We start from the raw sequence: 26,289 nt of genomic DNA on the forward strand, positions 1-26,289 counted from the left end.
CAGGCGTTCGATCAATGGCAATGATTTTATAGCATCTTTGGGTGTCGTGCCCCAACCCCCAGGGACCGAGTCGCAATCCCACTCAACTAGGGAGGGACAGGGTCTTCAATCCTATGGACATAGCTCTTATAGGGGGGAGGTGGCTACGGATCTTTAGGGTCACTCTGCTACACTTCTGCACGAATCCAGAGTGTGAGTTGAGGTAAGTCAGAGCAAGTCTAGCTTGGGGTGCTCAGTCTCTGTCCCCCGTGTGCCTGACTCTGCCCTAGACTTCTTGACCCTGTTATCCAGGAAACTGGCATTTTCTTTTTGGAAAATGGGCTTGGACGGTTCCTGGAAACCTCCCTCCTCCCTGGCTGCAGGCTGTTGTTGCCTCAGCTTAGAACCCAGGCCTGCGGATAGCTGCTCTCACCCCTCCCCCAGCCCACATCTGTCTGGAGCTCTGAGGTGCAGCTCTTGGAGGCTCTGGGGATGGAAGGTGCTGGAGTCGTCAAGGATGATGATTCTCATTAGGCCCCTAATGCCTGATGGCAATTAATGTCACCCCAAGCTCTTATTAACCATCCTACTGAGAGGCTAGGGAGCAGGGAGAAAGGGGGAAAGCCACCTTCTGAGACAGGAAGTCTCCCATCCCTTTTCCCCTCCCCAAATGGAAGGGGGCACAGGGTCTGTAAAGGGTAAGCCCAGAGGAGAGACACAAGTGTGTTTTTCTGAGCTGAGGGCCCACTGCCCCCAGTGATGCGGATCAAGCCGTCCTCCACAGATGTCTTGCAGCTGCTATGGGCCCGCAGCTCCAGCCACTCTCCTGGCCTTCTTGGGAAACTGAGCACAGCAGACTTCTGGTCCTACTCTCCACCCATCCACCCTCCCTGCCCCCTCCTCTCACAACACTTTGGTAGTAACTCTGACACCCACACGACAGGCACTGCTCACAACAGAGGGCAGGGTAGACCTAGCCCATTCTTATGGAACTTCCATTCTAGGGGGAAAGACAGATGTGAAGCTTACTGTTAATTACCACTGTGATATGTTATAGGGCAATATACATTTTTGGTCCTCTTATGGAGGAGACTGAGGTCAGGGTCAGGAAAGGGGGGCAGCCTGCTAGGCAATTTCAGTCCCAGGTTCTTCTGGCACCCGCTATGTGGATCTACCCTTCATTGACCAAGAGGCCCCTTCCCCAGTCAGCATATCTGATTATCCTCTGTTGCTTCAAATGGCAGCTAGTTCTCCTCACCCTAGGGGAGTAAAGGCTGCTGACAGCCCACCTGGGGAATCAAATACCCAACTGTTCCAACTCCAGTGCCCTATGGGCCTATTGCTCTTGGCAGGGTCAGTTCTAGAGCTCAGGGAGAAAGCAACGGGCAAGAGGTAGACATAGTCAGCTGCTGTAACCATTCCAATCCCATATGTCATTTACCTGGAAAGGGGCTCATGCCTTCCTGCAGTCCTTTCTGACCACACCCACAGACTGCCTTGACTTCACCTGTGAGGCTTACTCATGGATCCCACCTGGAACCTGGGCAGGAGCTCAGAGGAGCACCCAAGAAGGGAGCGCAGACTGGAGGAAGGACTTGGCATGTATGTACTCTTCAGCCCCAAATGGACACCTTGCTCATTCAGGTGGTGGCATCTCCTTTCTGCTGTTCCTAGTTTGTTCGGGGACAAGTATCTTTCTAGCTCGAGGGCTGGCAATTGTTGGGGATTTCCTAGATCCCCAGCTCCTGGGTGGTGCTCAGAACAGCCCCACCTTCCTGCCAGACAGCCAGAGAGTCAGTTGGGCTCTATGTCAGGTCTCTGTGCCCTACATGGATGTCCACGAGGGAGCTAGGCTGAACCAGCACCTGCTTCCTCTGCTGCTTGACCTGCCACCATGGTGGACCGGATGACAGCTGCCCTATGAGCATGTCCCTGTGTTTCGGGATGCCTGCCAAAAAGAGAAGATAGGATAGGCCAATATGGGACTTCACTAAGGGGAAATCACCATTTGGGGGGTTCCTGGGATTTCCCTAGAATCTTAGTCTGGCTCAGCTGGTGAAGGGGTTCAGAGATTTCCTAAGTTAGCCCTTTGATTTTACAGCTGTAAAAACTGAGGGCATTTAATTCATTCACTTTATTAGTTAATTCATTTCATTAAATACTTCAACTTTTTTTTGAGCTCTAAGTATTTGTGAAGCATTGTGCTAGGTGCTGGGATACATTGGTTGGATAGACAGACAACAGCCAGATGGGGAAATTCAAGAGCTTAGTTCTACAAACCCATTTTGAGTCCCTAGTCCAATAATAACCAACATTTACGGAGTGGTTTTGATATGCCAGGCGTTGTTCTGGGTGTTTTGAATGTGTTATTACCTGGGTTCTCACTACAACACTGTTAAGTAGATACTATTATTGGGGCACCTGGGTGGTTCATGCAGTTAAAGCATCCAGCTCTTGATTTCAGCTCAGGTCATGGTCTCACGGCTTGTGGGTTTGAGCCCTGCCCCGGGGTATGGGCTGACAGTGCAGAAGCCGCTTGGGAGTCTCTCCCTCCCTTTCTGCCCCTCTCCTGCTCTCTCTCTCAAAATCAATAAATAAACTAAAAACAAGTAGATATTATTATTGCTATTTTCCAGACAAGGAAACTGAGACTCAGAGAAGGTTAAGTGTCTTGCCTAAGCTCACACAACTGGAAAGTTAGCTGAGCCCCAACTCAGATATGTAACCTGTTTCACCACTTCTACTGTGAGGTGTAAATTCCCAAGATGTTCTACGACAAAGCCATTGCCTCTGGCTGGAGAAGTTCATAGTCAGTGGGGGCATTCATTGCTGGGGGGGCAGTGCTGTGGAGGCCAGTGCAGCGGCTCTGGGGGCACAGGAGCCTCTGAAGAGAGGATAGTGTTCTCTGCACAGCCCTGGGCCACTGCTCTTTCGCCAGTGTGAATGCTCTGCCCCAACAAGGCCAGGCCAGCCAGCCCCGCCACCAGGCATGTCCCTCCTCATGCAGGTTTATTCCTCTCCCCACACCTCGGACATGCTGGACCCCTGCCTCGTTAGCACTCTTCTTTACTAAATCTTCTTTACTAAAATCCTGCCCCTTAACATTTCTGTTCAGAGGTCTTCAGTGTGAAGTCTTCCCAGACTCAGTGTGATGTAGTTACTTGGCCTCATGGAAAAAGGAACAAACGGAGGGTATGGAATCAGCCAGGGCCCAAATCCTGCTTAGTTACCCCTGCTTAGTTTCTCTCCGTGTCCTGAGCAACCAGTCATTACTACACGGTTAATCCCACCTGCTCCCTCCCCTAGTATGGGGTCAGGTTTGCAATTAGGATTATGATTGGAATCCACTATTTCCTATTATATAGATAAGAAACCCAAGTCTCAGAGAGAGCTAGTGACTGGCCCGAAGTCACAAAGCCAGTTATGGACAGACAGGACTATTAGCCTGGGTAAGGATAGGCCTGGCACCCTGCCGCACGGTGTGGCCATCCCTGAAGTTTTACCACCTGTCTCAGTGCTGCTGTGGACCTGGGAACAGTCTTCTCTTTGATGGAAGGAATGAGGCTTCCAGATCGTTATTTTGGGGGTTCAGCCCTGGTTTGGTTCAGCTCAGACCTTAGATTCAGTTTAGTAATTGCATTTACATCCTCATTCACTCGTTCAGTCTCACTTTGGACAGCTCTTGCTCTCTGAAGCCTTCCCTGACACTGCCCACACCGATCCAAGACGCCTGGGGGGCGTCTCGTTTCCTGAATCTAAGCAGGCTTGGCATCGTGTTGATGTGTCTTCTGTCCTCCTCCGATGGAGAGACCCAGGAAGGCAGGCGCCATAGTCTCTGTTGTCACCATTGCATACCTCCGGTCTGGCATCTGTTGGGGGCTCAGTTAATGGCTGTTGAATAAATGAATTCTTGACCACCTACTATGTGTCTGGAGCTAAGCTAGCTGAACAAAATGGGCTCTACCCTCAGAGAGCCCACCGTTGTGTGGAAGAGATAGGGACTGTGAGGCAGGGTAGCTGTGAGCACTTCCACAGAGGGAAACTCAGGGGCGGTGTGGGCTGGAACAAAGGATGTCTAGTTCAGTCTAGGTATTTGGTGTTGGGAGGGCTTCCTGGAGGAGGTGAGCTTTGAGCTTCACTAAAGGAAAGATATGCTGGGGTATATCAGGAAAGTAGGGGAGAGAGGCAGGAGAGGAGGTGGCTGTAGGAAGAGGGTGCAGCTTTCATGAGGACCTGGAGACAGGGTGGGAGCGTTACAGTGGGATCAGGAAACAACGGGACTGGGGTGACCCTGGGGAGGGAGGCTGGAGAGGCAATCAGGCACACGAAGGTGTGTGACCGTGATGACATGCACCCCCACATTGTGATATTCAGTTACACACAACTCCACACGCACATGGCCAAAGACACTGAGATGCTTCTAGAGCATCTTAACCGGGCATGCGTGTGCACAGCCACACACACACACACACACACACACACACACACACACTCACCAACTCTGCAAAACGAGTTGCCCCCTGAACCATCTGTTTACAGTCTTTCTAGTTTCATTTCCCTAGAGCACTCCGCCTTCAGTTCTTCCAGGCTGCAGTGTCCCTCCAGCCCCCACCCTCCGCCAGCCCTGACGCTAGCTAGCTGTCCCCCTTCCCTTCCTCCCTCGGGCACACACTGACAGTAAGCTAGGACCACCCCTGGGCACCCGGCCAAGGGAGGATTTGGACTCCTGCCATGTGGGGCTGGGCTCTGCTCTCTCGTCTTTTCCTCCCCAGCCCCCATACAGCCTCACTTAATTCCAGGGCAAAGCTCTGATCAAATGTGAAGCAGAGAAATAGAGAGCCAGAACCAGAGAGAGAGAGAGAGATAAATACAGAGTGAGCAAGCACACTCCTTACGCCACAGCCCAGCAGCTAAATGGCAGTAAACTCTTCATTTTCCTACAACTTAACTCAAGTTCTCTTTTGTTAGCCAGCATGGATGCCAGGTGCAGGTGGAAGAGGAAGAGCCGGGGGCCCAGCTTCTCCGGGGAGCCTCCCAAACCACTGTCTGTGATGCCACAGAGTTATCGAGCCAGCTCTGCCAGGCCCCTGGGCTTGGCAGTGCCTCGGACTTCGCTCTGGGTGGAGAATGCCAGGCTGGGCTGCTGGGGAGGCTGAGAGGGGGAGCCAGCTGCGCTGAGCACTGGCAAGGAAGCCCTCACACCGTCGGCTTGTACGGCCAGCTCAAGGCCACCTGGGCAATCCATGAGTGTCACAGATGGGCACAGGAGACCGGGAACTTCACAAAGGGAGCTGGTTCAGAGCTGGGATCCAGACTGACATTCTCCTTTCTGCTCCTGTAGGATGGGAGCCCTTGATTTACCTTCCCACCCCCGCCCCGAATCGGATTCTCAGCTTCCTTGAGTCTTATCCTGGCTATAAGTTCAGCTCTGGGGGCCCGCTGGAGCAGGATTAATTCCACCTTGCCCAGTTTTGCGTTAGGCACTCGATACACACCTTCTCCTCACCTTTAGCCACTCTCCCCCTGACATTGGCTGTATACTTCTCTACCTCTGGGGCACTTGGCCCACTATGCTTCCTGCTTAGAAGACTTGTTCCTCCTCATGGAGCCTTTTCTGCAAAGCCTTATTCATCACTCCAGATGGAATCAATCATTGTCTGCCTCGTAGTTTGGATTCACCTGATCTCTTAGCTGCCCCTATTCACTTATGAAATCCTTAGGGACAAAATTATATCTTATTCATCTTTAAATCTTCCACAACACTGAACACAGTTCCACACATGCAGTAAGTGCCCAAGAAATGTTCAGTGAACGAATGGATGAATACATGAAGGGCACAGGGGCAATGGTTTGGACACACGTGCTGCAACGGCTCATGCACTTCCTATCCATCACCTATCTGAATCCTCACTGCATATTTGAGTGGTATGTAAATATCATCTCCATTCGGTGATGAGGAAGCTGAGGCCCAGAGAGGCAAAGTAAGGTGCTTGGAGCTACACAACTTAGAAAGGGGTGGAGCGGGACTTCATTCCAAGCCTGTCTATCTCTCATGCTTGTTCATTTCGCCTGCTCAGAGCACATCAATTATAAATGTCCTCAGAGGCTAATCTCCCCGTGACTTCTCATGGTTACCTCAAAATCCATCAGCAGGGGACATTCAAAGAGAGTCTGGGGTGACTGCAGTGTCTTCTTCACTTGGAGACAACCCCCCTTCCTTCTCAAGCTAAGTGAAGGCATCCTTTGTTTCCACCTTGACACCTGTCTTTCAGATCCTCCCTATGTCTAGTGGGTGGTTCAGAACCTAGTTCCTGGAGCCTGACTGCCTGTGCTCAAATCTCAGCTCTGTTGCCTACTATCTGTGTGACCTTGGGCAATTTCCTTAGCCTCTCTGTGCCCAGTGCCTCATCTTTAAAGTGGGGTTTTGGTAGCTGCCTACCCTGCAGTGTTACAAAGAACTATGGAGCAGTGATTGGCTCCTAATGAGTCCTGTGCGTATCTGCTGTCCTTATTACCCACATCACATCCTGCCTCTGAGATGCGAGCCTTCTCCCTTCTCTTTCTGAGAAGGGTGGCCTCCATTTCTTCCTGTGTGTTCTTGACGGGCGCTCTAAACTCTCTAGGCCTCCTCTGTAAGATAAGGAAGCAAAATTGGGCAGGGAGAACAGCTCCAAGGAAAAGCCAAATCAAAGTGACTTTTGTGGTGACAAATGCTTAATAATAACTTTACAAATCCAGTCGAATTACTATGAATAACAACCCTTTTTTTTCTTGTATGGATACCGCTCCCGTCTCCCAGAGAGCACACAGCTACAACCCTGAAATCCACCCAAAAAAATCATTACCAGGAAAACAAGCTAAAAATAACCCCAAAGGAAGCGGTGCCAGCTGAGAAGCTGTTCTTTGGAGGTGGGGGGTGTCCAAGGAACTCTTCTGTTACTTCTGGGGTAGTGGAGTATAATTCTTAAATATGGAGTGGCTTGGGGGTGTGGGGTCCATCTCCCTGCCCCCTCAGTCCAGGCCCCCAGGTAGGCTTCAGTATGGCGTCTGGGCATCTGGCCTCCTGCCATCTTCTAGTGGCCCAAGAGAGGCTGTGCCGTGTTGGGTCCCTCTGCTGGCTTGGTTACTCCCTTGCAGGACCTAGCCTCCTCTTCCCTAGAGGGCCGGGGTCACCTGAGCTGGCTGGGCTTCTCTCTGCCCCATCCTGTGAGCTGGCCTGACCTGGAGGCTGCTGCCCTCCCCTGACGGTTTCCCTGTGGCAGAGACAGCCTCACCACGTTCTCCTCCCCATTTTCCTGGGAAAGAAAAGAGGCTCAGAGAGGCTGAGTCACTGGTTCAAGGACACACAGGAAGGAAAGCACAGAGTTGGAATTTGAACTAAGGCAGGTCCGCCTAATGCCAAAGATGAGGAATGTTCCTTTAGGAAGCCCTGAACAGAGGGGCTCTTCTTTGCCAGGGCCCACATGGTGGGGGTGCAGGAGGAGGCTCAGAATAGGGATGAGGCCATGTCTGCTGTTCAGATGGGGTTTCCCAAGGCAGGTGCTTTATGTCTCCCATCAGGAATGAGCTATGTTCCCCTTTAAGCCTCTGGTATGGGGTGGGGGGCTGTGACACTCAGACACTCAGACAGGGCTTTGCACGAGGCACGGCTATGCTTCCCCCACCAGGAAGGACAGGACTCTCCACTCAGTCTGGCACATCCCCAAAACAAGACTGTCTCCGTCAGCCAGGAAGAGGCCTCAGGGCAGGGACCTCTCAGATTGAGGGCTGCCTCATGGAAAGGCTAAAGCTGCCCCATCCAGCAAGGGCTCCCCCTTCCGGGGTCTCACCCTCCTCAAACTAAGTCCTTGTCAGACCTTCTCCCTTTTCCCTTGCTTGCCACTCCCTTGGGATTCCAAAGTTCCCGGCCGACGGTGACAGCCCAACTAATGGGAAGGGCAGAGGCATAAACACGGGGCTCCCCTTGGCAGGGACCGCGACTGTTTTTCTCTTCCCAGGGAGATGGATGCCTGTCCCTGGGAAGGCTGACGGCTTCTCTTCCTGAGAGTGCCGCAGTTCTCTTGATTGAACATGTCCCTGTCTTGATGAGGCCAGCTCTGGGGATGGGGGCTTCTGGTCCCCCCTGCCTGGCCTGCAGGCTCCGTCCATCTGGAGAAGATAGATGACGTTATTCCAAGCCGAGATGATGCAACCAAGGTCAGAGTGAAGTGTTTAATTGGAATGTCAGGGGCCGGGGCCTGGCTCTGCCCGGGTGATTGATTCCCGAGTGGTGCTTGTCAGAGGCGCAGCCGCAGCAGGGGGAGGAGGTGCGGGCAGTGTGTGAGTGACCCTGGGGAGGCTGCCAGACCCTGTCCATTCTGCGATGAGGGCAGCCAGTGGGCCTCTGCGTCTGTCGGTGGCTATGCCTCTTGCAAAGGGGAAACCGAGGCACAAGGAGACGGGGTGACAGAACAGGAAGTGTCACTGGGGGAGAGTGCTGGAGCTCCGAACTTCAGCCTTCATTTCTGGCAGAAAGGTCTGTCTTCCTTCTCTGTCAGTCCTCTCTGGTCTCCTGACAGGCCCTGACAACTCCCTCTGCTGAGAGGGGGGCTACGGAAAAGGGCATGGTTGTCCCCTGGCACAGACAGGACACCTGGCCTCCTGAGGGCTGGCAGAGTGGCAACAGAGTTTACAAGCCATTAGCCCTCATTTGTACTGGCAGGAAACTCTTTCATAGTCTCCAGAGACTAAGGTAGTCACTCCCATGTGGCAGAAGCTGAAGCAGAGGGCTGGGCTTGGGGCCACCTCACAAGTGGCCTTTTTCCATCCCATGGTGGTCCTGTCCCAGGAGTTGAGGAGGAGCCTTGGGTGGGCAGCAGACAGCCCTGTCTATCCTGCCTCCCGTCTTAGAAAGCTAACTGCAGTACAGTGGTGGATGGAAGGAGGCAAAAGCAGGGGAAACATGAGGTGTTCCTGGGTAGAAATAGCCATGGTGGGTGTTGCTTGCTTGGGTGTTGCAGTGAGTCAAGAGAAAGAACAGGTTGGGGAGGTGGCCGGGGAAGGGGAGCTGAGGCTACAGAGAGAGAAGTGACACTTGGGCTTGGGATAGAGTGGCATCTGCAGAGCAGGGGCTGGAGGAGATGGGAAAGCTGAAAGTCCAGAGCCTGGATCTGTGCTTTGGGATGATTAAAGGAGAAGTTGGGAGTGGAAATCTGTACTGGCAGAGAGTGCAGAGAAGTTCCCGGGTGTGAGGTAGAGGGGGCTGCTGTCTCCAAAGCATACCTACTGTTTTATATCTCCATGTCAGAGATATAAAACATTTTGTTACTGTGAACATGATCACCAGTGTCACCATCCCCACTGCCAGGATCACAATGGTCCTCCACATCACAGCTCTCATCTCTTCACCACTATCACCATCACCATCATCATCATTACCACCACCATCACCATCACCATCACCACCATCACCATCACCACCATCACCATCACCATCACCATCACCATCACCATCACCATCACCATTACCACCACCATCACCATCACCATCATTTCCAGCATCACAACCAGCATCATCACCACCATCACCTTTATCACTGCCATCACCACCACTACCATCACTACCACCACCATCATCACCATCACCACTGTCATCATCATCACCACCACCATCACCATCACTACCACTGCCATCACCACCATCACCATCACCATCACCACCACCACCATTACCACTGCAATCATCATTATCACCACCATCACTACCACCATCACCACCACCACTATCACCATCATTATCACCATCACCACCATCATCGTTACCACTACCATCATCACCATCACATTATTACCACCATCACTACTACCACTATCATCATCATCACCATCACCACTGTCATCATCCCCACCACCACCATCACCATCATTACCACCACCATCATCACCATCACTACCACCACCATCATCACCATCACCATCATCACCACATGACCACCATCACTACCACCACCATTGCCACTATCACCATCATCATCATCGAGGTTATCATTATCACCAATCATTAATCAATGTCCTTGTCCTGCCTGACATTACTGCCTGATGGTTGACAATTTATGCCAAAGCGCTTCCGTATCTTTGCTCTAATGAGAATTAATCAGAGGCTTGTGAAGCAGGCAGGGTTGCTCTGATTATCTCTATTTCACAGCAGAAGAAACTGAGGCTCAGTGATGGTAAGTGACATGACCAAGGTCAAATGGTATGCTCACTGACAAGCTCTTACTAGAACTGAGTTCTTATCTACTGGCTCAAAGCTCTTCCTACTCCACCTTGCTGCTGTGGAATGACCATTGCCCTCTCTCTCCTGTACATTCTGCTCCTACTTGGTGTCAGCATGAACTGGCGATGGATGAAGACTCTAGCTTTGATAAAACAAGAGAGGTTTTAGCCACAGTAGTACAAGCTTAGGTGTATACCTAGGGATATGTCCCTCCCCCTTCTTCTAATTTCCCCATTTCCACAAGTACATTTTGAGCTTGATGAGGTCCAAAGATTCTTTCTATCCTGTTAGTCTGTGATGATGCCATGGAAAAGTCACAGAAAAAATAAAGAGGTAGGAAAAGACAGTGACATGGATACATAGACACATATAGACCAAGGCAGAGATGCAGAGAGACCTAGGAAGACCCAGCTAGAAGATTCATTAAGATGTGGGAAGATATAGAAATAGAGGCAGAGACAGGAAGCAGGAAGGGGACTGAGAAGATTCAGGAGGCCAGAGCCCAGGAGGAAAAGCAGGATGAAGCAGCTACTGTTCTGTATGGTGGTCTCCATGCTGGGCCCCTGCCCTGTTTCAAGATGAGAGCAGCCCAGAGCAAGGACAGCCAGGGAAGCTTGAGGTGCTTCTGAGGGCTGCAGCAGTGTTGGCAGCTCCTGCTGTTCGTGTGCCTGTGTGTGCATCTGTGAGTGTGTGCAGCTCAGTGTGTGTCTGTGTGTACATCTGTGAGTGTGTGCCTGTGTGTGCATCTCAGTGTGTGTCTGCGTGTGCATCTCTGAGTGTGTGTGTGCTCTCTGAGTGTGTGCTTCAGTGTGCATCTCTGAGTGTGTGTGTGCATCTGAGTGTGCATCTGTGAGTGTGTGTCTGTGTGTGAATCTCAGTGTGTGCCTGAGTGTGCATCTCTGAGTGTGCCTGTGTGTGCATCTTAGTGTGTGTCTGTATGTGCATCTCTGAGTGTGTGTCTGAGTGTGCATCTCTGAATGGGTGTCTGCATGTGCATCTCTGAATGTGCCTTGTGTGCATCTGAGTGTGTGTGTCTCTGTGTGCATCTGTGAGTGTATGCATCTGTGAGTGTGTGCCTGACTGTGCATCTCTGAATGTGTGTCTGTGTATGCATCTGTGAGTGTGTGCCTGTGTGTGTCTGTGTGTGCATCTTTGAGTATGTGCCTGAGTGTGCATCTCTGAGTGCATGCCTGTGTGTGCATCTGTGTGTGTGCCTGAGTGTGCATCTCTGAGTGTGCCTTGTGTGTGTCTGTGTGTGCATCTCTGAGTGTGTGTCTGTGTGTGCATCTGTGAGTGTGTGCCTGAGTGTGCATGGCTGAGTGTGCCTGTGTGTGCATGACTGAGTATGTGTCAGTGTTTGCATCTCTGGGTGGGGTGGCAGCTTTGGAATTCTTTTGTTTGGACCTCAGGAAGGATGCTGGGACCTCTTTCACAACGTTCCAGCTCCTTACAGCCAGGCCCCCGTGGCAGTGCGCTTGCTGATTGAGCTACCTCTGGCCATGACACAGAAATCCTGGAAAATGGGATGTGCAGGCGGAGCTACATGTGTAAGTTGCATATAAGGGCCTGGAAGGCTCCCTGCTCTCTTACACAGAGTCGGGAACGGTTTCTTCCCTCGTGCAAGGCTCTCTGCAACACTGGACTGGAGGTTGGGCTCAAGCTCAGCGTGGGCACCAACTCACATAGTGATCTTGAGCAAGAGTCTTGCTCCTTATGTTCATGAAGAGGTGGGAAGGGATGAGCTCTTCTTCCCGCTAGTGTGGGGAATGCACTTCTTTAGCAATTAGCTCCCATCAGTGTGCTCCGTGCCCCAAAGCCCCTGCTTTATGGGAAGATGGTCAGGGCTGCCTCACTGCTGGTGTTCCAGGAGGTACTAGCGCTTGGGGAGGAGGGGGATCAGGGAGCATTGCTCACACCTCCCCATCATCTGTTTAATTTCCAAATCTAGCATCATCACTTCCCCATTTAGGACCTCTCTATGGCTTTCTGTTGCACCCAGAGCAGAGTCCAGGTGTTTCCACCAAGACCTCTTGAAACTGCTGCAGTGTTAGACTTTACAGGCAGCTGGGCCATTCCCACCTCACCCCTGCCCACATCAATCTCTCTGTTCAGTGGCCACAGCTTCCCCTGGGTTTCGGCTCACTGGACCTGGGGCAGACCTGGGGAGGACCTAACTCCTGGGCAAGCAACCCAAGGCTGTAGGGAGCTAGAGTGCAAGACACAGTCCAGGAAAAGGAGGCGGGATCAGGGCCTTAAAGTGTTGAGGCAGGTAAGCACAGGGAGGAAGGGGGCTGAAGCTAGGAGGAACCATAAGCCATACGTAGGAGGGTTGGTTGGACCTGGGCTCTGCTAGGGGATCACCAGCAATCTCTAGCTTTTAGGTGAGACGGCTCACTTGTTTCCTGCCAGTCACACCCCCATCGGCAGAGGGAGGGACCTAGCAAAGCAACACTGAAACATATGTATTCCCTGCTTGCTTTGCACTCGTCTCTCCCACTCCCTCTTTTCCTCTCGTTTCCCACCTTATGTATTAGCCACAGAGGACCGTGTTCTGTGAATGTGTCATGCTGTTCAACTGTTTTGCACATGCTGTGCCCTTTGCCTGGACTGCTCCCTCCCAGCTGTGCCCCGGACCTTCAGCCCTCAGGCTGCCTCCTCTGGGAAGTTTTCCTGACCACCCCCTGCCTCTCCTGCAAAATTGATCACTCCCTCCCCTGCCCCCTATGCCCTTGCGATCACCCCTCCATGCTTGGTCTCTGTCTTCCCCATTAAACTGAGAACTTGCCAAGGGCTGGGACCATGTCTTTCACCTCAGCATCCCCAGCTGGCACAGGGCTTGGCATGCAGGCAGCATTGAATTTGTGTTGGACAAATGAATGGCTTCAAAATTCCTTCACGGACAGTGGGAATGTGGGAGGAAGACCAGGTTGGGGTGGGCTGGGGAGAGAAGGTGAGCGAGGTTTGGCAGGCTATATTTGGGCTCTCTGTGGATTTGGACATGGAGGTGCCTGGGATGAAAGGGAGCATTTGGGTCTGGATCTGGGGGAGTGGGTCTGGACCCGGGAGTAATCTGGGAGCTGCATGCTATGGGTGGTAGCCAGAGTGATGGGATGCATGCTCGTGTTCAGGGAGAAAGAATAGAGAGAAAAGACAAGGCAGCTGAGCAAGGATGGGCTGGAGGAAGACAGACTCCCCTTTTCTCCAGCTACCTGAGTTGGGGGCTGCCCACCAGTCCTTTGGGGCCAGAGGCAGCTGGCTTCATTTTGTGGAGGAAGAAGGTGCTCAGGATGAAGGTGTCTACGCTGCTTGGAACAGCCATTTCCCTCCCTTCAGTCCCTAGGTTTCAGTGGATGACAACTTTCCTCATTAATGAGCATGCAGATGAGCCACTGAGAGTTTGTTTGGCTCACCCTCTGCCACGTAGCCGGCACCCCCTCTCTCTTTCCGTGGGTAGGCACTACCAGTGAGGAATGGGTCAGTCTCATAGAAAGCATGATGGGACTGCAAAAATCTGGTGAGGGCAGGGGGAGCCAGGGTGGAATAGATTGGGGAGGGTAAGGCGAGGCTCAGAGGCTGGGGCTAGGGTGGAGGACAGGTCTTTTCAGTGCTTTAGCCCTTGGGACAAACAGCCACCATGTACATAGTACCCTCAACATGCCCAGGCGTGGTGCTAGGCACAATATACATGCTATCTCCATGGTGTCCTTTCTGGCTGAGAGCCTGCTATCTTACAGATGAAGAAACTGAGACTCAGAGAGAATATGTCTGTCTCATGGCCACACAGCAGGAAGTCACAGACCCAGTGTTCAGACGCCAGCCTCTGGGACTCCATAGTCCAAATCCCTCTGGGAAGTCACCCTGGGAAGGGATATTTCACAGAACTTGAACACTTGTCACAGAGGCTGGATCCATCCCAGGAATTGTGGCCTCAGGACAGAGCGCACCTGATGTTGTGGCTTTTCTTTTTGGGTTCATCATTAGCACTGCTATCTAGTTATTTGCAGCTGTCCCTGCTTGTCCTTTCCTACATGATAGGATTGTACTGCTTGATCCCCTCGCGTGAGAGTCTGTGTTAGTTCTGACTCCTGACTTGTGAGCAGAGTTGGCACTTGTCACTTTCAGGCCAAGCACAACTGTCAAAGTGGGACCTTCCATGGTAGATGACTAGCAACAGGAAACATGTTAACTGCTCCATCAGTCTGGGGTCCAGTAATGCCTGGGAGCAGAGCCCCCTGCTGACTGGCGATGGATATCAGCATGAGCAAAAAGTAATTTGGTTTGCAGGCACTGAGATTCAGGGGTTATTTGTTACTGCGGTGTAGTGTAGCCAATTCTGACCGACACATGCCTTTTCTTCATTGCTGTAAAGAGGCAGGTGGGCGTCCAAGGCTCTGCCCCTGCTGGCCCAGGAGCATCACTCCCTGAGCTCTTCTTCAGAAGGACTGAGGGATATGTGGACCTTCCCACCAAAGCTAAATTGAGATCCTGATGCTGCCTTGAGCCAGAATCTGAGAGCAGGATTTCCGGGAGCTTCCCAGCTCTCTAATAGTGCCATCAATGTCTTTCAGTAGTTCCAGCGCTTAAAAGACTGCTCATGCTCATGTGAATGGCCAATATCTGTGAAGGAAACAAGCTGTTCCCATTTCACAGATAGGCTGCCTGGGAGCCAGAGAGTTAAAAACTTAGCCAGGCCACAAATTCTGGTGTGGATGCAGCCTTTGTGGCAAGCCTGCCCAGTCCCATGAAACATCTCCTTTCTAGCATGACTTTCTGGAAGGATATGGACTATTTGAAAGACCAAGAAGAAGAATTCAGGCTCTTGGCTCCATCCCTGTTGGGTTTCCCATAGGTTTTGGGAACCCATAGGCCCTAGGAAAGAATGCAAACTAGAGAGGAGGGCTTGGTAGTCTGTGAGAAGGGCTCCTGAAGATGCGGAGAGGAGGAGGAGTCCAAAGGGGAAGACCCAGTATCACTCAAAGGTCCCCAAGTTCAGGTCCCCAAGCAGACCACACTGGCAAGGCAGGGGCTACTGAACTCTACAGTGACTCTGGAGTTGCCCCCCTGCTTTGCCTTTACTCTGTAACTCTTTGTGCCTCATTTCCTCAACCGTAAACTGGAGATAATAACAGAGCCTCTCTCATATGGTTGTTATGAGGATGAAATGAGATAATGTGTATAATGAAAACACAATTGTACCTGCCTCTCTCATAAGGGCAAAATAACCATCAGCTCCTGTGTCATCATCACCATCGCCCTCTCCCACCCCAAATATCATCATTCTTATGACTTTGGATAAGTCACTTCCACCCTCTGGGCCTCAGCTTTCTTCCTTATGGAATGGGGGCAGGATGTGTGTGGGAACCCTGTGATAATTAGAGTTTATTGAGTGTTCCCCATTTGCTTGGTACCATTTCTTTTTTTTTTTTTTTGTTAAATGTTTATTTATTCTTGAGAGAGAGAGAGAGAGAGAGAGAGAGAGAGAGAGAGAGAGAGAATGAGTCGGGGGGGGCAGAGAAAGAGAGGGAGACACAGAATCTGAAGCCGGCTTCAGGCTCTGAGCTGTTGGCACAGAGCCCAACGCGGGGCTTAAATTCAGGAATGGCGAGATCATGACCTAGGCCAAAGTTGGACACTTAACCAACTGAGCCATTCAGGCACCCCTGCATGGCACCATGTCTAAGTCCACTCATTCCCACCAACATCGGTTGGCAAGTAGAAGAACAGGGTTCTATCCCAGACCACCTGGCTCCAGGGGAGACTTAACTACTACCCTGCAAGCTTTAAACCTACTGCATGAAGCCTCCCAGGTGGTGGTGAGTTGCTTGTGCAAGACAGCACGTGATGCTGCACTATCATAAAGGGTCTAGGGCCTCTGGTACATAAACTGTATTTGTAATGATGTGTAAGCTATAATGAGCCTGTGAGCATTAAATGCCTCTGTGTGTGCATGTACTTCTGTGTGTAAGTGACATGCTGTTTACTGTGTGATTTGGTCCCTGTGAGAGACCATGTGTATGTTCTGTGTTTGTGTTGGGCCACCTGTGATACTGTTTAATCTATGATTATTGGTCTCTGTGTGTTCAAGTCACATGTACCATTGTGGGGGTGATGCCTTGCGAACTGAGTGTATGTAGGTGTTATTGTGTGGGCTGTATGGGCCACTGTGGATGTATTTGTAATGATATGTGAGTTGTGTGGTCTGGTTGTGTATGTGATACAGTGTGTGTGTGAGAGGGAGAGGGCAGCTGGCATACACTATAGATGTGAGTGTGTGGTGTATATTTGGGTGCCATGCGTGTGTGTTCACATGTGCATCTGTGTGAGAACCAAAAAGTTGTGTGTGTGTGTGTGTGTGTGTGTGTGTGTGTGTGTGTGTGTGTAATCTATGCAGGGTGCTGGGGGTATACCAGCATGTGTGCCAGTGGGCTGAGTGCCCTGTGTGTGTCTTTGAGAGCCAGAAGGCCGGTGCAACGTGGGCTGGGGAAGCTGTTGAGTTAGAGGGGTTTAAACAGGCTTCCTGGCTGGCCTAGGTCCAGCGCTCCCCTCCCAGCCTCTGCAAACACTGCCTAGCAGACGGGCTGAGTTTTTATACATGTGGAAACAGCCTTCTAAATATTTACCAGCCAGCCTGGTGGAATGGCCTGCTTCCCTTCTCTGCCTTCCCTCTGCAAGCAGAGCCCCAAGTGTGAGTTCAGCTCTTCTGACACTCTGCTCTCCCTGGGGCTCAGCCAAGTAGCCCCTGCTGCCTCCCAGGAGCAATGAGAAGGGAAGCTGGAAGACTGGGAGTGGCCCAGCTCTAGTCCTGGGTTGCACTCATTTGCACATCTCTCATACTTGCCTCCACATCCACTCAAATGAACAGGCATAGTCCTCTACACTCATGGACATCCCGTATCTGTTGACACCACTCTCATGCTTAGGTGCATTGAACTCAGCCTTAGCCTTGACATTCACCCCACCTTTCTTTTTTCACGTGTCTGCCCTTCACCGTCATCTGCTCTCAGCCCTGCCCATGCCCATAGATTCAAGCTCCTCCTCTTACACCCTGTCAGTTCTAGAAGCTTCTTCCCATTCTGCTCAGCCTTTTCGCACTCTGCTCACCTTGACCGGGGACCCTCTGGGCAGCACCAGCTTGCTCAAGAGATCCTAGCAAGGCTGAGGCGAAACTCTGTCCATGGTCCTGAATCATCATGCCTCCTCGGCACTTTCCCCCTCCTCTATCTTGGGACATCTGTGGGCACTCTTATCTAAAAGTTTTCAGGAATTCTGAGTCAGTAGTAGAAGAAAAAAAGATTGCATATGCATGCATATGCACACAAAGACTAAGAGATAAGCGAGAGACAAAGAGATAAAGGGAGACAAAGAAGGAGAAAGAGACACAGAAAAGGACACAGATATACACACATGCACACACAGGCACAGACAGATAGGAGAAGACACTGGAAAGTCAGAAATGCTGAGAGATTTCCAGAGAGAGGAAAAAAATGGCTTTGTTTTGACATCACTTTCAAATCATCCTACTTACTAAGAAGTCATGTTATTTTCCTCTGGGAAGTTGGGGGAATACGTGCCCCCTGATTCTATCTGCTAGAACAACAACTAATTATGGGCAACCCTCAGATGTTTCAACTCCCTGCTGGGGTTGAGATTCATTTACAAGGAGAGGCTGGTGTGTGTGATCTTGTACTCAGATTTAGGATCGGTAATAGGGCCAAAGTGCTCTCCTTAATCCAGGGCTGGCATCCTGGCCGATCACTGTCTTCCCATGCCACCCAGGTCTGCTAATCCCTCACCTCCCCCACCTGTCCTGGCTGAACAGGATTTTTAAGGTCACATTTCATCTGGAAGAAACAGCTTAAAACAGGCAGACCCTCTGCCTTGCTGCTGCCTGACCATGTTTGACATCAAGGTGTGTCGCTTGGCTCATGTCCCTCTCCTCTTCCTGTCATGCTGGCTTCTTCCACCCTTGCAGGCAACTCCCACAGATCATTCCCCCCCCCCCCCCCCCCCACCCCCCGCCAACTGTCAGGCATCCTTTATGCACTGGGCACTCTTCTAGCCACAATGGACACATTGAAGCCTCACAGTTACATTTGGAGGAGGTGGTTATTTTCAGTTACAGACGAGGCAGCTGAAACACAGAGAGGTTAAGGAACTTGCCTGAAGTCCCACAGCTAATACGTGGCTGAGCCAGGTGTCTGCATCCTTTTTGAATAGGGTTTTCTTGAGGGCTGGGTGTGTGACCTCTTCTCCTGGGGTCTTTCCAAGGGTGACACTGTGTGGTTGTGAGGCAGCATGGGTTTCAAAGGTAGGAGTCCTGGAGGTTACCAGGGGTGTCCATGTGTTCTGGTGGGATCCCACTGGGGCCCCTCAGGAGTACCTGAGGGAGTCAGCGGAGAGAGACGGCAGTGGCAGCCTAGTCTGGGCAGGCCGGGGGAGTTCAGCCAACCTCAAAATGCCATGGCCTCTGGCTCTAGGCGCGGGTGCTCCTGCCCGCAGCAGCAGAGCCCGCATGGCAGGGCGGAAGCCGGCTAATGGCCATGTTTATAGCTCAAAGCATTATTAGCTCTTAGGAGCGCTCAGCTCTCGCTTGCTGTCAACAGCTGAGCTCATTGATTGAGTGACTTGATGTTTTTGCTTATTAAGTGCCCGGGAGTGTCGGCAGATTTGGGCCAGCCTTGGCTGTGGGGAGGACTATGTGAGTAGAGGGGAGGCCGTCTGTCTGCTCACACATCCTGGCCTTGCTCATTTGTTGGGGTGCATGTGTTGGAATGAGGGTCCCATGTGTGTTCCCACGTGGTTTCTGAGTGCAGCTTCAGGAGAAGGAGCCTTGTTTTCTGTATGCAGCAATCCGCATGGCCCTGGGGGCTTCTGGGATTTGGATTTGGAAGGCCTGGCTTTGAGTCCCCACCTTATCTTTCCAAGCTGCAAGCTTGGACAAATCCCTTACTGTCTCTGAGCCTTGGCTTCCTTATCTGGAAAATGGGGATTAAAATAATACCAGCTTTGCCTACCTTTGAAAGATGGAGAGTTAATGAGGTACAATGGTTTGTAAACTGTAAAGTGCTGCATACATGCCAGGGAGTTTAACTATTATAACTATTGTGAGCTGAGCTGTGATGCTTTAATTAGGTTTATGTTTAGACAACAGGTTGGCAGAGTGAAAAATGAGCAGGGGGCATTCTGGGGGATTGTTGGAAACTCTAGCTTCGAGGGACCTGGACTAGGCTTTGTTGCTCATATTTTAGGAGACCACTGAAAACTGGGCACCAAGAGACCTGGATTACAGGCTTGGTTCTGGCATCAGTGCGCTGTGAAGCCTCAGGAAAGTTGTTTTCCTTCTCTGGGCTTTTCCCTTTCTTTATCAGAAGAAGGGCTCTAAGCTCAATGGTCCCTAGGGCCCTTTTCAGCTTTGCCTTTTTATGCCTAAAGGAATCACTGAGTCTTCTCCATCCATATATGTGGACATTGGTGGGATTCATGATATTCTGTGTTCAAAATATCCTGCGTCAGTTTCGCTGTGCACGTGCATGGGGTGTGTATTGGCAAGCGGACTGCCCTCCACACCCTCTGGTGCCTGGACGCATATGTGCCAGTGCATTTGCTCCTTGTTAAAGGCAGTGGGGCTGGGAAGCTGGCTGGCTCCCTGGACTCCAGCAGCTAATGGGGAAAGCCCATTTTAATAGCTGATAACAAGATGGGTCCATTAAAGGAACAAATTAACTACAAACCCAAAGATTACTTCTATTCTGCCGGTGAAGGGCTAGGGAGTACTGGCTCCATTTGTTAAACCAGAGCCCCAGCCCCTTGCTTCCCCGAGCGTGGCTGCTGTCTGGACCAGCCTGCCAGGAGGTCCCTACCCCCTTCTTTTCTTATGAAAGTGCTTCGTGCCCCCGTTCAAAGCCCTGCACGGCTGCCTCATCAGTGGGGACTCCCTTGTCCTTCTACCCTGGCAGGAGGGAGCCGCCTCCCTCCTTGCTCTGAAGCACCCCAGGGCTTGGCTGAATGAGGCGGAAGCTGGCCTTTCCTGACTTACATTTCAGCTCTGCGTGTTTCCCACCTTTTATTCTACTTGGTTTATCCATTCGCACATTTAGCCACTATGTTTTGAAGACCTACTGTGTGCCAGATGGCATGCTAGGCCCAGTCTCTGCCCTGGAAGAAGGGTCAAATTGAGAGGCAGCCCCTCTCATGCTGGGCACGGGGCCTTGCAGGGTGGGAGGGACATAAAGGAGGGGGTGACAGGTCCTGCTTGGGGATGGCACAGCAATGGCATCTGAGCAGTATCTTGATGCGTCTGGAGCTTCTCGAGGGGATGAAGGAATCTGTATAAGGGACCAGCCTGAGCATGACATGTGTAGAGTTTATTTAGAAGTAGGGTCTTGCTAGGTGCGCCTGGGTGGCTCAGTCAGTTAAGCATCTGACTTCAGCTCAGCTCATAATCTTACCGTTTACGAGTTTGAGCCCCGCATCATGCTCTGTGCTGACAGCTCAGAGCCCAGAGCCTGCTTTGGATTCTGTGTCTCCCTCTCATTCTGCCCCTCCCTACTTGTGCTCTCTCTCTCTCACAAATAAATAGACATTAAAAAATTTATAAAAAGGAGTACGGTCTTGTGGAGAGCCTTGCACATAGTTGATACTTGTTAATATTTATGGGAAGATGAGGGGCACTTGGGTGGCTCAGTCAGTTAAGCATCTGGCTTCGGCTCAGGTCATGATCTCATGGGTTCGTGGGTTCAAGCCCTGTGTCAGGCTCTGGGCTGACAGCTAGCTCAGAGCCTGGAGCCTGCTTCAGAGTCTGTATCTCCCTGTCTCTCTGACCCTCCTCTGCTCGCACTGTCTCTCTCTGTCTCTCAAAAAGAAATAAAAAACATAAAAAATATTTGTAGGAAGATGAAATGCTTAAGTGTCCACTATGGGCCAGGCATTTGCAGGTGCTGGAATGGCAGCCTCAGTTTCCTCATCTGTGAAATGGGAATAATCATGTTATTTACCCCACAAGGCGAGAAGATAGTGGATATGATGTGCCTGGCACATGGTATCATTAGGGGAAAGCCTGGACCCCTCCCTTCCCCCACCAAGGGAAGGCTAGCTCTTCCTTTTCAGAGCAGGAAGGAAATCAATCCGTCTAAGGCAAGATGGTCCTCGTGGATGGGCTGAGAACTGGCTTCTGCTGCCTTCTTCCAGACTTCCTAGGATGCCAGAGGGAGTACCATGTCCTAGTGGCTCAGCCTTTGAAGGCCAAATGGAAGCTGGGTCTAGTAGCAAATAACCTGTATAATCTTGAGAAAGAAGGAAAAAAATCCACTTTGGTGACATTTGGATTTAGGACTTACCTGTCCTGCTAAATCCATAAGGATGCTTCTCCATGTGATTTGATACGGGGCCAACGAGAGTTAGAAGAGTGAGTTCAGGGAGCCTGGGTGGCTCAGTCAGTTAAGTGTCCCACTCCTGATTTCAACTCAGGTCATTAGCTCATGCTTTGTGAGATTGAGCCCCATGACAGACTGCGCTGACAGCGCAGTATCTGCTTGGGGTTCTCTCTCCCTCTCTCTCTGCCCCTTGTCTACATGCACTCTCCCTCTCTCAAAGTAATAAACTTAAAAAAAAAAAAGAAGAAGAGTGAGTTCAGACTTGTTCATGGCTCTCATCTGCTCCATATCCTCCGAGGAGCATTTGAGACTCTTTCCAAACAGCCTCCAGTCTCATCTTTAGTCACTGCCTCCAGCATCTTCCACTCCAGACACACCAAACTTTGGAGCTCTTCTAGCCATGGACAGATACTGTTCCAGACCTCAGGGCCTTTGCATGTGCTGTTTCCCCTGCCTGGAATGCCCTTTCTGTAATCTCATTGTGAAAAATGCTCATTCATTTCTCTAAGCTCTGCTAAATATTCTCTGCTTGGGGATGTTTCTACCAAGTCTCCTTGGGGAGGATGAATCCCTGCTTCTCTGGGTTCTTGTGCATTTCCTCAATTGTAAGATGCCATCAATTGTGAGATGCACCATCGATTTAATAATAGCTGTAGGGAGAAAAGAAACCCTGCTTTAATGTACATATCTGCATTTCAGGAATGTGCAAATGTTCTTGAGAAGTGCCTTTTAGAAACAGGGAAATGCAGTAGATGCTTCTCTTCTGGTGCAAGTGTTACAAGGACTGATTTCATTTGTTTGTTCCTTCATTCATTCAGTATTTATGGAGCTCTGTTCTAGGCACTGAGATGGAGCAGTGAACAAAACCAATTCTATAACCTCATGTAGCTTATGTTCCATTGTGAGAAACAGATAATAAGCAAACAAATAAAAGTCTAATGTAAATAATGTAGCAAGAAGGTCATAGTAAGAGCTTTGAGAAACATAAGGCAGGGAAGGAGGATGGGGAGGGACCAGGGATTGTCCTTTAAACCAGGTGATCAGGGAAGCCCTCTCTGAGGAAGGGACCTCTGTGCAGAGACTTGAAAGAAGGGAGGGAGCAGACCATGTGGATATTTGGGGAGAGGCATTCTGGGCAGAGAGTAAGGAAGGACAAAAACCTGGTGGGAGTGGGGGGAACTATTTTTGGCAGGTTTGAAGGTCAGGTCGGAGGGGGTGTGTGGCTGGAGAGGCATGAGTGAGGGGGCAGTGTTGGCACATGAGGTCAGTGTGGCCAGAAGGTCCCCAGACAAGGGCAGGTTTGGGCTGTATATGCTAAGTGTGAGGAGAAGCATAATCTGTCTGCAGAGGGGACCCCCATGCACCTCAGGCCTATCGGACAGTGAATTCTCGGAGTGCAGGGAGCCCAGCCCTTAGCTCAGTGCCAGGCATAGAATAAAGGATTGTTGAATGAATATTGGATGGCCTTCCAGCAGTCCCTCCCCAGAATGATAAGGCTGGGTGGGATCTTAGGGTCCCGGAGGGAGTGTGGGTAAGGCTTGGGGCAGCGAGGAACCCACTTGCTGAAAGGCACCAGCCCCAGCACCCAGAGCCCGTGGAGAGGGGGCCCCTGTGTCAGTCATCTGTGCAGACCCCGTGGTGTACGAGGCATATCTGGAATAGAGCAGGCACAGGCCAAGTATCCGGTAAAGGAGTGGTGATAATGGGGATACGAAGCCCTTATTATCTGTGGTGCTTTCCAGCTCAGCAAGCCTTTCTCACGCGTGTGCCGATGCAATCCACATTTCCAGCCCCTCAGGCTCTCCTTTGACAGCTGGGGAAACTGAGGCTCGGAGAGGGTCAGGAAGTCACACAGGAACAAGAACAATCACCGTACAATGTGTCTGCTCTGAGTCAGGACACCTGGACTCTGTTCCCAGCCCTGGGTGACCTTGAGCAAGTTGCCACCCTTCCTGGGCCTCGGTTTCCAAGACCGTCAGATGAAAGAGTTGATCTAGATGTTTCTCAAAGGCCCACTGTAGCTTGGATATTCACAGTTTTGCCTTCCAGGGGCAACACAGGGACCAGTCACTGCAGCAGGCTGGACTTACAGCAGACATGTGGAAGAACTCCTCCTTGAGGGGTTTCAGGTTCTGGGACAAGGGGCCCCTTCTGCCATGGGGGGCTTTTTCCCTGGACCTGGTGTGTCTGCCAGGCGTGCTACTGCTTTCTCCGCAGAGGCACTGTCATCTGCCCGCCCAGCCACAGCCCATTGACTGTCCTCCCAGGCACTCCCAGTGGATGTGGGCTCCCTCCATCCTCCTGCTCCCGCCTGGGCCCGGCCGTCCCCTTCTCTGGCTCTGTGCAGCACCAGCAGCCTCTTAGCCCTCCCCTCCCACCCCTTGCCTGGCCCCAGGCTCCCTCACCTCTAATCCATTCTCCACGCTGCAGCCAGGGCCATCCTTCCAAACTGCGATTCTGGTCCTGTCATCCCCCAGCTTAAAACCCTTCTGTAACTTCCCTTTGCCCTCAGGACAGAGTCCAAATTCTTTAACATGCCCACAGAGCTCTTGGAAGTCTGGCCGCTGCCAGCATCCACCCTCCCCTTCCGTCCCTCTCTCTCTCCCTCCTCATCTTCCAGCCCTAATTCTGTTCTCTGGTTTCACGGAGCTCTCTTCAGTTCTCTGAACCTGCCATGTCCCCTCTTGCCTCCCCGCCTTTGCACACACTGTCCCTTCTCTTTGAAACACTATTCTCAGGTCTGTATTACCCCGACCCCGAACCCCGCTCCTACCCTTCACATTTCATTGCCCTTCTTCAGGACTCAGCTTCAGGATACCTCCTCCTGGAAGCCCTGTCAATCCTACCCTTCACCCTCAGCCTGGCCAAGCCCCTTTGGGTGCGCGCATTGCACAGACTGCAATCATCTGTCCCCTGGGCTGTGAGCTCCTAGGTAGAGATCTTGTCTGTCTCTGTCTTCCCAGGTCCTCTAGGTGCTTAATTGGGGGAGAGTGGTGAATGAATGAATGGCTGAATGGATGCAGAAGTGCACATTTATATTCATTCATTCAGTTCGTTTATTCAACTACTATTTGCTGACTGTCTATTAGATGTGGAAGCTGAGGATACAAAACTGAGGGTAGCAGGCACAGCTTCTGCCTTCCAGCGTTTGCCTGTCTGCAGGCAGGGGAGTAAATCCATCTCTCTTACATCTCTGAGGTTTGGGAAACTTAGACACCTCCACCTGGACCACTGAAAAAATCCTTTTGAAAGAAAGAAGCAAGTCCTGTTCCCGGGCTGGGTTGACGCTGGGGCCAGGCCAGGACCTGCCACCGTCCTTGCGGCCACCTCTCAGCCCCTCCTGAGGACATCCTAGCCTTGGAGGAAGACGGCTCTCCTTCTCCTGGCCCCTCCCCATCCTCCCTTCCTCTCCTTCAGCCGTTCATCTCCAACCAGGCAGCTTAACTTAGGCCTCCCGGTTGGGCTTTTAATTTGGATTTATTGCCGGCCGTGATTGTATGTTAAACAAACTCCAGGCGATTATTAAAAACATGATTATCACGGTTTATTGTCTTGCTAGGCCCAGGTGGGTGTTCTTGTGCTGAGAGCTGGCCAGGCCTCCCTGAGACGGAGGGGTGAAGACCCCCTGCTCTGCCCTCATGTCCGGTCTTGTCACACCTCGTAGGGGAGGAGGTGGCACTGAGGGCCGAGGGACACTTGTGGAGGACAGAGGCCTTAGGGAGGAGCAGTGACGCTGTTAGTCCTGTTAGCACTGGACACTAACTCGGCACCGGGGACACCCAGGGCCGATCTGACCCCTGCCTTCTTTGGGCTTCAGTCTCCTCTTCTGAAAAGCAGACAGCTGGGCCACATGACCCGGTGCTCTGAGGGCTGAAGTCCAAGTGTCCACTGGGCCTAGAGGGACTTTGTTCCACAGCAGGACTCAAGCCGGGGCACTTACAGAGTATACACGATCCAGAGCGGTTCATCCCCGGTGTCGGGTGAGACCCACCCAGCCTGGTTATGCTGACCCTGGGGACGTCCTCCTGAGGGCTGGCAAGGCGCTGCTCTCGGCAAGTTCACCTCTGGTTCGGGGGACTGAGGAATGCACCCAGACAATGGCATTGGGAACGAAGCCAACGGAGAAGAGAGAAGGCTCCTGGCTCCAGAGCTGTGACCCTGGGTTCTGGTCCCAGCCATGCCGGAATGGCTTTAGGCAAGTCGTCTACCCACTTAGGCCCTCGGTTTTCTCCACTGTAAAACGACGGTGTAGACCGGTCAATGATTTGCAAACCTTAAAAAATTAATGATTGTTTTTTTCCTTTCTCCTAACAGAATCTCCTGTAGAAGCCAAAGATACAAGGCAGAGGTGGGAAGGAGCTGCCTGGAAGCCCAGAGCTGAGAGCCTGGCCCCCTGACTGATCTCTCCCTGTCCCCTGCATCTGCCCCACCTGGAATGCTGGTCTATCCCATCCGCTCTCAAAGCCTTACTGAAAAGTCAGTGGGGATGCCACTCAATCTGCGGCTCAGTGAAAGTGGGTCCTGCCCATCGTCCCCTTGACCTTCCTCACCTCCTGTGAAATGGGGAGGGCAGACAGGCTGTACTCCCACCTGGGGGAAGGTGAGGCCCAGACTGCTGACAGAGGTCTCCAAGACCTGGGATTGAACCTCCTGTCTCCTTTGTCTCCAGTCTCTCCATGGAGC

The 26,289-nt window shown here is 51.6% G+C and overlaps 1 long non-coding RNA gene across 2 annotated transcripts; it reads left to right on the forward strand.

Moving 5' to 3' along the window:
• On the forward strand, positions 1 to 26,256 carry LOC115283029. 2 transcript variants are annotated; one of them, XR_003904860.1, is made up of 3 exons: positions 1 to 202; positions 1,429 to 1,581; positions 25,921 to 26,256. It is a non-coding gene; the product is annotated as an uncharacterized LOC115283029 (long non-coding RNA). The 2 variants fall into 2 exon arrangements; XR_003904861.1 differs by lacking the exon at positions 25,921 to 26,256 and adding an exon at positions 3,644 to 3,687.
• Positions 26,257 to 26,289: the final 33 nt, after the last annotated feature.

The sequence above is a fragment of the Suricata suricatta genome, chromosome 17 (genome assembly GCF_006229205.1).
Source record: "Suricata suricatta isolate VVHF042 chromosome 17, meerkat_22Aug2017_6uvM2_HiC, whole genome shotgun sequence".
Taxonomy (NCBI): domain Eukaryota; kingdom Metazoa; phylum Chordata; class Mammalia; order Carnivora; family Herpestidae; genus Suricata; species Suricata suricatta.